This window comes from Diospyros lotus, chromosome 12 (genome assembly GCF_014633365.1).
Source record: "Diospyros lotus cultivar Yz01 chromosome 12, ASM1463336v1, whole genome shotgun sequence".
Taxonomy (NCBI): Eukaryota; Viridiplantae; Streptophyta; class Magnoliopsida; order Ericales; family Ebenaceae; genus Diospyros; species Diospyros lotus.
In genome coordinates, this window is record NC_068349.1 from 9,268,052 (window position 1) to 9,279,640 (window position 11,589).

Genomic DNA, 11,589 nt, shown 5'->3' on the forward strand with positions numbered 1-11,589 from the left:
AGAATTTTTAAATATTTTATTTGTTTTTTTTAAATATATACATTTTATTTGTATATATAAAGAATATTTAAGCAAATCTCAATATAATATGTGATTACAAAATATATAGTTTAACAAACCTATTTTGTATAGATATTTATATGGGTAATATGAAAATAAAGAAATTTTATAAAATATGTATTTTTATATAAAAATAAATTAAGGAGAAAATATAGATACTGAGTATTAATATTTAAAATTTATTTTAAATATTATAAAAAGACAAATTAGAATATACAAGAAGCTATTATCTTAAACTCAATCTCTCCAAACTAAATCTGAGTGGGATCCGACCCTAAAACTCATCTCACTTTGAATTAAATTAGTTTAGTTTAAATTTATCAAACATAAAATTTTATTGTTTAAAAGGGATTTAACTCTCCGTAAGTTTTAAATTTGTGTTTAATTTTAATATTTTAACTAATTTTTTTGATATAACCCATAATGCCCAGGAAAATTAAAATGTTATAAATTTTATATCGTCTGCATATTTATGATTTGGTTACTATTAGCATTTTATTATCACATTTTTAGATTTTTTATTTATCACTTGATATAATTTTTGTAAGGATAAGAAAATTTTGAATAATTTTAGATTATTTTGAAATTTAATATAAAATAATATAAGAAGGAATAAACAAAAAGGAATAAACAGTGAAAGATAGAGAATGGGCTGAGCCCAACCCTTTCTCGGCCCAAAGGTAGAGGTAGAATTAGGGTTGGCAATAGTTTGGTTTGGTTTCAATTTTTGCCAAAATCATAATCAAACCAAATTTAAATTATTAAAACCAAAACCAAACCATTATCTATTTGGTTTTAAAAATTTAAAACCATAACCAAACCATTTGGTTTCGATTCGGTTTCGGTTTAACCATGGTTTTTTTAGTTTAATTCATATCAACAAACAAAGACAAATAGCATTCATAATTTTTTTTTGATAATTTCACAACAAACAAAGATAAATTCTAATAAAGTTACCTTATTCTTGCATAAAGTTACAAAACTTATTGGATATAAAATCACATTTCCAAACCTACAATTGTTAAGATCAATAAATTAATATATGCATAATTAAATTTTAATTTAAGCTAAAAAAAATTAGTTACGAAAGTTAATACATTCATCAACAACATTAATATATTTTTCGTAAATTGATGCATATCCACCTGAAATGAATGAGCCAACTCCATCTAACAAAATTATAAATATAAAAAATAAATTAATATGAAGAGAGATGAGGTAGAGAGCGAGAGGCAACGAGGGTGAGAGAGATCAAGGGCGAGCGAGAACAAGAGGGGCCGAGCCCGAGCGAGAGCAAGAGAGATCTAGCGAGGGCGAGTGAGAGCAAGAGAGATGCAGAGAGCGAGGGCAATTGGCGAGCTCGCGCGGAGGAGCAAGAGAAATAAGGCAGAAAAGGTTAGAGAGATTGAGGGCAAGCAAGAGCAGGGGCCGAGCCCTAGCAAGAGCAAGAGAGATCCAGCGAGGGTGAGCGAGAGCAAGGGCGAGAGCGGGCGAACGAGCGAGAGGCAGCAAGGGTGAGAGAAAGTGAGAGTGAGGTTGAGAGAGGAAGGAGAAGAGAATAGGAGAAGGGTTTGCAAGCAAGGCAATTGGGCTGGGATGGGCTAGCCTCAGGTGGGCGGGATTGTATATAATATATATTATATATACATATTATACATATTATATTATATATAATATATTATATATATATTCGGTTCGATTCGGTTCGGGTTTTGATTTGGTTTTAGTGAAAACCATAACCAAACCATACCCATTGAAACAGTGTTCGGTTTTTCCCTGAACCAAACCATTACCCAATCAAACGGTTTTTAACCGCGTTGACCGGTTCGATTTCGATTCGATTCCCCACGATTTCAGTTGCAATTATCATCCCTAGGTAGAACGCTGGCCCATTTAGAACAGGGAATCACTTTAAAAAGGAAAGAACCGAATGGTTTTCTCATTCAACCCAAGAAGCCGCCGATGGCAGACCAGCCTCTCTCTCCGTCCGCAATCCCTTCATCTCCGGCGAATACTGCGACCAACCTTTGGTAAGATTTTCGGCTACCAGTTTTCCGATCTATATATGTATACGCACACGTGTTTGGGATGGGTTATTTCGAAAATTAAATGTAGATCCACCAAGACCCCCAGCCGCTAGATCATTTTCGGTTTTGGGTATGTCGCTCACAAAGGCAAGGCCAGTCTGATGGTTGGAATTTGTCGTGACTGTGACCGACGATCTTTGTGCAAAAACAGAATTCTTTGATCAAAAATTAATTTTTAGATCTAGAAAAACGTGGCCGTTATACTGGTTTGATTTTTGGATATGTGAACCACCAGAGTGGTGGCAATCGGATGATCAGGTAAAATCGTCGGAATCACCGACCGACGGTGGCCGGCGGAAAGAGTAATTCCGAATGTTAATTTTTGGATCTACGCAAATCGAACCGTCGGATCATTTTTATTTTTGGGTATGTCGAACACCATGATTGGACGATTTAAACGGCAGGGTACGATAACCGGAGTTCTGGCCGTCCAGCGGGCAGCATCCAGCCCCGTCCGCCGGTGGCGATTGTGTTGTTGGTCTTCCTGATGGGGGTGCTTAATGAATTACGTTTTGGGCTGTATCTTCATATGAAATACGTATTGACCCTTAAATTATAAAAAAAAATGAATTTGTCTTTTAATTTACAAGATTATGAATTGGCCCTTGGAATTGGATTTTAAAGTTTTGAAAATTTTAAGACTGACCCCTACACTTCATCTTAAATGACTATGTTAACCATTAAGATTATTGTGTAAGTGAAAGTGAAGTGGGACAAAAACTAAAAGCTGAGACAAAATATTAAATAAAATCAAATTGAAAATGAAAAGAAAAACATGGTAAAAGTGTAGTAAGAAAGACAAGAAAGGGTATTTTTAAATTTTTAGAATTCAGTTTATTTAGATTAAAATTTTAATATGTTATGAATAGTTTTTAATGAGTTAAGCCGTCTTTACGTTAATCACATTGAGTTAAGTAATTGTCTCAAATAATTGATTTATAATCGTCAATCTATTTAGAATAAAAAGATTTTATTTATTTATCAATCATGTTTTTTATATATAAATTATGATTTCTCCCAATTTAAAACTTTTTAATATTACCTCAACTTCATTTTATACTTTGAATTTTTTGGGTTTTCTCAACCATGATTTTTCAACTTTTGTTTTCCTCGGCCAATCACTCAACTTAATAGATTAAGATGGTGGTCTTGATAGTGGAAATTGTGCAATTTAGATTTTGAACGGTCCCTTTTGAATCCACGATGCATGTGATAATAATAAAATTCAAGATTTTCATTTTCTCTTAAAGTATTTGATTGATTGTTAGGTGACGCAACTAATTAATTAATAAATAAAATAAATATTTTATTATTATAATTTTCTTTTGTAGATACAAATTATAAATGGATTGACAGTTGAGATAATTCTTATATTTGTTTTCTCTCTTATTTCACTTTCTTCAAATTTATTTTGTGAATATTCAATAATTTTAGTTTTTATGTTCTTGCATTATTTGCCATGAAAACTTGGTTGTTTAGACCCATTTTTTGTTATTCTCTTTTGTATGACTTATATTTGTCGATTTTTAGTGTTGCAGTGATGATTGCTCTAAGGTATTTTCTAATTAACAAGATAATGACCTCCAAAGAGCTCCAGCGTGCGAAAGAAAAGTCAATTTAGAGCATTTCATTAGTGTCAATTTGGTCATAGTTGTGAGAAAGTGAAATTGATGTTGGTAAATTATAAATATTGTAACTTGTAAGTGATTTAGAATTTAGATAATAGAAAGCCTAGCTTTAGGGAATCATATATGTTTGTCGTCTGACCTTTGCCATGATAGGTGCGCTTGCATGGCAGGTCATCTCTCAATAAAAATATGTTTTTTGGTGTTTGAGGGGGGATCGCACGGGGTTGTTTTTGCCCTGGGTTCTCCCCTCGATTGTGTTCTTGTTGCTTTGTTTTTCTTTTTCATACTTTTCTTTCTCTTAGACAATGGATTGTTGCATCTTTAAAAGCAAGTTTGACAATCTCGATTGTATTCTCTATCGTCAAAAGAGACACATTGTCAGACCCTGCTCATCTTGGTGTTCATAATCCGACGAAGCAATAAAGCTGAGAGATTGTTTTAGAAAATTTTAAAAGTACATAAGAAATTTTAAGGAAATCTAAGTCTTCTAGATGATTTGACAAAATTCTCCTAAGAAAATACTTTGATAACTTATATTGGATAAACTTTTTATTTTCTATAATGTTCTAATTGTTGTTGGATGATGGAGAATAAATATGATAGTTTAAAATATATATGTTGGTAAATGGATTAATTAGATTGGTAAGAAGTTGCATAAATGTATTGAGCTATATATAGAGTTTAACTTTTTTTTTTTGGGTGTAATAATTCATGCAGTTGAATCAAATTTGTGTTTTTTTTACTTCATTTTTTTAAATACTTTTGTTTGAGTATTATATTGACTTATTTATTTTTTAGCACGTTTAGATAAATGTAAACTGATCTTACCTTACTTATCGCGGTGAGAAACAACTTAGATGTTAGTCTTAGATAACTATTGATTATGTTATACATGAAATTGTAGTATGAATCTCATTTATGTTTCAAAATAATAAAAAATAAAAAAAATTAAAAAAAACGCACTAACCTAAAAGATGTACAGTTTATAAATATGGAGCAATATTTAATCATTTTAATAAAATTTCTAATTTTTATCAAAATTCCTATTGCCTATAATTATCTATCACGTTACAATTGGCCTCACTTTTCAAGCGTGTTATAATATTGGACATTCAACATCTTAGTTTTAATAATTTTACTTTGATTTTTAAATTTTTTAAAATTCTCTTTTTTTTTTTTTACCCGTTTACAAATCGATATCAATAAAACAAAATTAAGGCAAGTGAAATGAAACTTAGTCTAAGTTGAACCTAAATGAAATATAAAACTTCAAATGAACAATATATATACTCACACATGCACACAACCGCATCTATGTTGACTTCAATTGAATGTTTAAGATTTGTTCAAAATAGAATAAAAAAGAATCTAACATGAAATGTTAAATATAAACGAGCAGTAGGTGTGAAACTCTAATGAACAAATTTGTTATCTATCTCGTTCGTCAACCATTATTTAATGATGCAGATTATTTGTCAAGTATATATATATATATATATATATATATAAAATTTAAAAAATATACATTTGAAGATGACTTATATATTTCAAAAGACATTTTTGTATAAGAACATGAAATGACTGATCAATCAAAAATTTGAGAGCATCAAAATATCATAGAATAATTGTCCATTCGAATGGATTTTTCAAAAGTAGTAACCGACATGTGAAAGTCCATTTTTCACATTTTATTGCATATTGTCAGACATCATACTACCCAATCATATATTTTCTTGTCAATTTATACAAATAAAATGCTTATACATCGTAAAATGATTATGTTTGAAGAAAAACTAAAAAAATCTTTATGTCAGTAACACCTTTCAGTTTCTTGTTTATGACCTTGACGTCCTAAAAAATATTTTACTAAGCCTTAAACATTTTTCGAACACTTGATATTCTTCTAAATATTTTTATTCATTTTTGTTTAATTTGGTCCTTTTCATATTGGTTTATTTCTTTCTTCTTTCTTTTTCCTTTTTTTCTTATATCTTCTTATTCTTTTCGTTCCCTCTTTCTTTTCAGTTAGAAAGAACTTTGCAACTACAACTTCTAACTTACTGAATTGGTTATTTTAGTAAAGACATGATTTTTCAGCCAAATTCATAAATTTATTAAAATATATTATTTTTTTCCAATCTCTTTCTATCGATATTTTCTACCAAATTCCTCAAAATCGACCATAACAATAATAGTTTCTATTCATTTTTGAAACCATTCCCATTTTAAAGTTGATTTGCATTGCCCAAATCTTTTGATCTATACCATTCATCCCTTGGTCGTTCATGGGATTTTACCCCCAACGGTTGCAAGACAAGCGAATGAATTTTGAGAAATTACACATCTATCCCTCAAGTTTAGTTTATTCTAGTATAACCCATTGTTTGTAGCCCCTACTTTTGAGTTGTTGCACTATAATTTCTATAAATTATAAACTAACCACAACTTAAGCGTTCACTGAATCCTTGATTTTTTGGGGGAATTATGCCAAAACTGCAACAATTTTTAAATAAATTAGACTAAGGCTCTATAATTAGGAAATTTACATCAAATGAAATCGATAGAAAAATTGTAAAAATACCCCTGATTCAACATAAAAAAAAAGGTCCTAAGTCTTTGCAATATTACCAAAATGCTATTAAATTATAACAAATTATCATAAAAAATATATCATTTTGTTCGAATTCCTATTTTTGGCATAGTTGGGTTGAAAATATTTGTTTCAAGTTTAAGGAGACTTTGATATGTTATAATTTCAATAATATATGGATTATATCATTTTATAATAATCCAGAGTCATGAGTCTATCATAATTGTATTTGAGATAGAAAAGGACAATTAGTATTAGTATATCCTACACGTATTAGGTGAAGTGGGTGAGACAAGCTGAGTTTGATTATATAAATATATTTAGTAATTTCTCAAACTAAGTAGAGTTTCAATTATAGTCGTTTGGTAAAATTTGAGTAGGTTAAATGCTAAAAATAACATATAAATTATAATTATAAACAAATAAGTATAACTAAATAACATATATATATACATTTTATTTTTATATATAAAGAATATTTAAACAAATCTCAATATAATATGTGATTACAAGATACATAGTTTAACAAACCTATTTTGTATAGATATTTATATATGTAATATGAAAATAAAGAAATTTTATAAAATATCTATTTTTTATATAAATATAAACTAAGAAAAAATATAGATAATGGGCATTAGAATTTAAAATTTGTTTTAAATATTATAAAAGAAAAAAATAGAATATACAAGAAACTATTATCTGAAACTCAATCTCTCTAAACTAAATTTAGTAGGATCTGATCCTAAAACGCATCTTACTTTGAGTTAAATTGGTTCAATTCGAATTTACTAAACACAAAATTTTATTGTTTAGAAACAAACCCCCGTATGTTTTAAATTCATGTTTAATTTTAATATTTTAATTAATTTTATTGATATCACTCATAATGTGCAAGAAAATTAAAGAATGATATAGATTTTATACTATTTACGTATTTATAATTTAATTATTATTAACATTTTATTATTCTTATATATGTTTTATAAATGTAATCTTACATTTTTAGATTTTTTATTTGTCACTCCATAAGATTTTTATAAGGACAAGAAAATTTTGAATAATTTTAGATTATTTGGGAATTTAATATAAAATAATATAGTGAAATAATAAAAAAATAGAAAAAAATAAACAATAAAAGATAAGAAAGGGTTGGGCCGGCTGGGCCCAACCCTTTCTTGGCCCAAAGATAGAGGGAGAATGCTAGCTGGAATCACTTTATACAATGTTTGTTAAAATAAATAAAATAATGAAGTATCAAAATAAAGTTTGAATACTTTTTAGACTAAGATATAAAATAGTCAATATAAGATTGAGAAATATTCTAAAATTTTTATTAGACTGTTTGTTAATTTTTTTGAAATCTACTAATAATTGTACCTTTTTTTTTGTATATTTGCTAAATGCATATGATAAATAATTTTTTATCAAAATATCCCTATTACTGAATTCATTCAAAATTATATGTTATATCAATAATAAATTTATGATTAAATAATATTTTATGATTAACGTGAATTGTCAAAAAAATAAAAATAAAAAGTGTTTTATTTTCTAAATCCATATTAAAAAATAAATTCTAAAAAGACTCAAAAAATAGAAATAATTATTCACTTAGATAATTAAAAATTGTCAAAATATATTTTCATAATAGATAATAAAATATATATATAGAGGGAGGAATTTAAATTTTAAAAATCGGTAAAAAGAATAATGTCATTTAAATTTTAAAAATTACCAAAACATATGGCAATTTAAAAATGTATTACATGACATTAATTATAAGACTTAAATAAATAAGTTACTTTAAAACTAACCTTATTATAAAAATAAGACTTAATAAATTTAAAATTTAAAAATATATTAAATAACATTAATTATCTTACAAGAGAAATATGGATAATTTAGGTTTATCTGTAAAATATCAGATAAGAGATCACGTGTGAATTTTTTTTAAAAATATCATATAAGTTTAACAAACACGTTAAATATGACAAACATCAAGAATATTTTTCATATCTAATATTTTTTCTCTATAGCATAATTAACAAACACCACCTTAAAAGGAAAATAACCCAATGATTCTCTCCAAAGTGAGGGGGCTTCTTGTGCGCGGTGAGTCCGGGTCTAGCTACTGCATTTGATTGGATCACCATGATTAATCTCTCTTACGTCCTATCGAACTAGGTGCGAGGACGTTCGAAATGAGAAATTTCACATTTTTGACCAACCCAATGATTCTCTCATTCAACTCAAGAACCATTGATGGTGGATCAGCATCTTTCCCTTTGCAATCCCTTTTTCTTCGACAGATAATGAGACCAACTTTGGTAAGATTTTCGACGATCGATTTTATTTCAAAAATTAAATGTAGATCCACCAAGGCGCCGCCGGTAGATCTTTTTGGGTTTCGAGTATGTTGCTCACAAAGGCAAGGACAAGTCTGATGGTTGGAATATGTCATGATGATGACCGACAACCTTCGTGCAAAAACGGGATTCTTTAATGAAAAATTAATTTTTAGATCCAAAAATACTTAACTGTTAGAATGATTTGATTTTTGGATACCTGAACCACCAGAGTGGTGGCAATCAGATGACTGGTTAAAATCGTCGAATCATTGACTAATGGTGGCCGATGCAAACAATGATTCCGAATGTTAATTTTTAGATCTATGCAAATGGGACCGTTGGATTGTTTTTGGGTCTGTCGAAAACTATGATTGGACAATTAAAACGGTGGCTACGATCACCGAAGTACCAGCGCCCAGCGCCCAGCGCCCAGCGCCCAGCGCCGTCCAAAGACTGCCGCTGGCGTTTGGTTTGTTGTTCTTTGATATCTTGATAGGGTTGCAGGTTGCTTAATGAATTATATTTTGGGCCCTATGTTTATATGAAATACGTATTGACCCCTTAAATTATAGAAAAAAATGAATTTGTCTTTTAACTTTACAAGATTACGAATTAGCCCTTAAATTTATGAAATTAGGAATTAGATATTGAAGTTTTGAAAATTTTAAGACTGGCCCTAAACCCTGCACTTGAACTTAAATGACTATGTTAACCATTAAGATAACTATGTAATCTGGACAAAAATTGAGACAAAATATTAAATAAAATCAAAGAGAAAATGAAAAGGAAAACATGGTAAAAGTGTTAAAAAGACAAAAAAAGGCTTTTTAAAACTTTTAGAATTAATATTACTTAGATTTAAATTTTAATATAAATTAAAACTTAATCCGTTATGAATAGTTTTTAGTGACTTAGTCAGCTTTCATGCTAATCGCACTAAGTTAAGTAATTGTTTCAAGCAGTCGATCTATAACCGTCAATCTATTTAGAATAAAAAGATTTTACTCATTTATTAATCATGCATTTTATATATAAACTATGATTTCTCACAATTTTAAACTTTCCAATATTGCCTCAACTCCATTTTTTACTTTGAATTTTTTGGGTTTCCTCAACTGTAGCTTTTCAACCTTTGTTTTCCTCATATCAATCAATCGGTCGACTTGATGCATTAAGACAATAGTCTTGATGATGGAAATGGTGTAACTTAGATTTCGAATGGTCCTTGTTGAGTCACATGTGGTGAGAATAAAATTTAATATTTTTATTTTTTTTGTTGAAGTATTTGATTCATTGTTAGGCGACACAACTAATCAATTGATAAATAAGATTAATATTTTATTATTTTAATTTTCTTTCGTAGATACAAATTATAGATGGATTGGCAATGGAGATAATTCTTACACTTATTTTCTCCCTTGCTTCACTTTCTTCAAATTTATTTTATGAATCTTCAGGAGTTTTAGTTTTTATTTTCTTGCACTATTTGCCATGGCAACATGGTTGTTCAAACCCATTATTAGTTATTCTCTTTTGTATGATTTATATTTGTCGACTCTTCGTGTTGCAATAATAGTTGTTATAAGGTACTTTTTGCTTAACAGTTTTAGTCTTTATTTTCTTGCACTATTTGCCATGGCAACGTGGTTTTTCAAACCCATTATCAGTTATTCTCTTTTGTATGATTTATATTTGTCGACTCTTCATGTTGCAATAATAATTGTTATAAGGTATTTTTTGCTTAGCAAGATAACTTCCAAAGAGCTACGACGTGTGAAAGAGAAGCCGATTTGGAGCATTTCATTGGTGTCAGTTTGGTCATAGTTGTGAGAAAGCGAAATTGATGTTTGTAAATTAAAGATGTTACAACTTGTAAATGATTTGAAGTTTAGACAAGAGAAGGCCTAGTTTTAAGAAGTCATGCCTGGTTGTCGCCTGGCCTTTGCCATGATAGGTGCGCTTGCATGGCAAGTCATCTCTTAATAAAATTATATTTTTCTGTGTTTGAGGGGGGATCGTACGATTTTTTTTTGCCTTGGGTTCTCCCTTTCAGTGTGTTTTTGTTGCTTTGTTTTTCTTTTTCATGCTTTCCTTTCTCTTGGACAATGGATTGTTGCATCCTTGAAAGCAAGCTCGATTGTATTCTCCATTCTTAAAGGAGACACTTTGTCACACTCTGTTATCTTAGCATTCATGATCTAGCGAAGTAGCGAAGCTGAGATATTGTTTTAGAAAATTTGAAAGTACTTAAGATATCTTAAGGAAATCTAGGTCTTCTAAGAAAATATTTTGATGTGTTTTGGATGAACTTTTTATTTTCTAGAATGTTCTAGCTGTAGTAGATGATGGAGAATAAATGTGGTAGTTTAGAAGATATATGTTGGTAGATGGAATAATGAAGTTGGTAAGAAGTTGCATTAATGTATTGAGTATAAGTATAAAGTTGGTAAGAAGTTGCATTAATGTATTGAGTATAAGTATAGAGTTAACTTTTTTATTTGTAATAATTCATGTAAGTGAATTAAATTTGTCTATTTTTCTTTGTGGTGATGATTGTTGCCCAAAAAAATACTTAAGAAAATAGTGAATCGAGTTTTTTGAAAATTTATAATTTTATCTCTTGTTGAAAAATCTTAAAATGTGATCTTGTTAAATGGTGATTCTATAATATGAATAAGCACAATAAAATCAAGCAACCATAAAGAACACTAGAATTTTTATAAAGGTTTTGACTCTTAAGAGTCTAGTTCTCTCTCTCAAGACTGAGCTTGAGGGTATCATTAGGAAAAATATAATACTAGCTTTTAATCAGAACTACAATCAACATATAATCTCTTGTCTAAGCAAGAATCACTAGTACAGAGTTAGCAAAT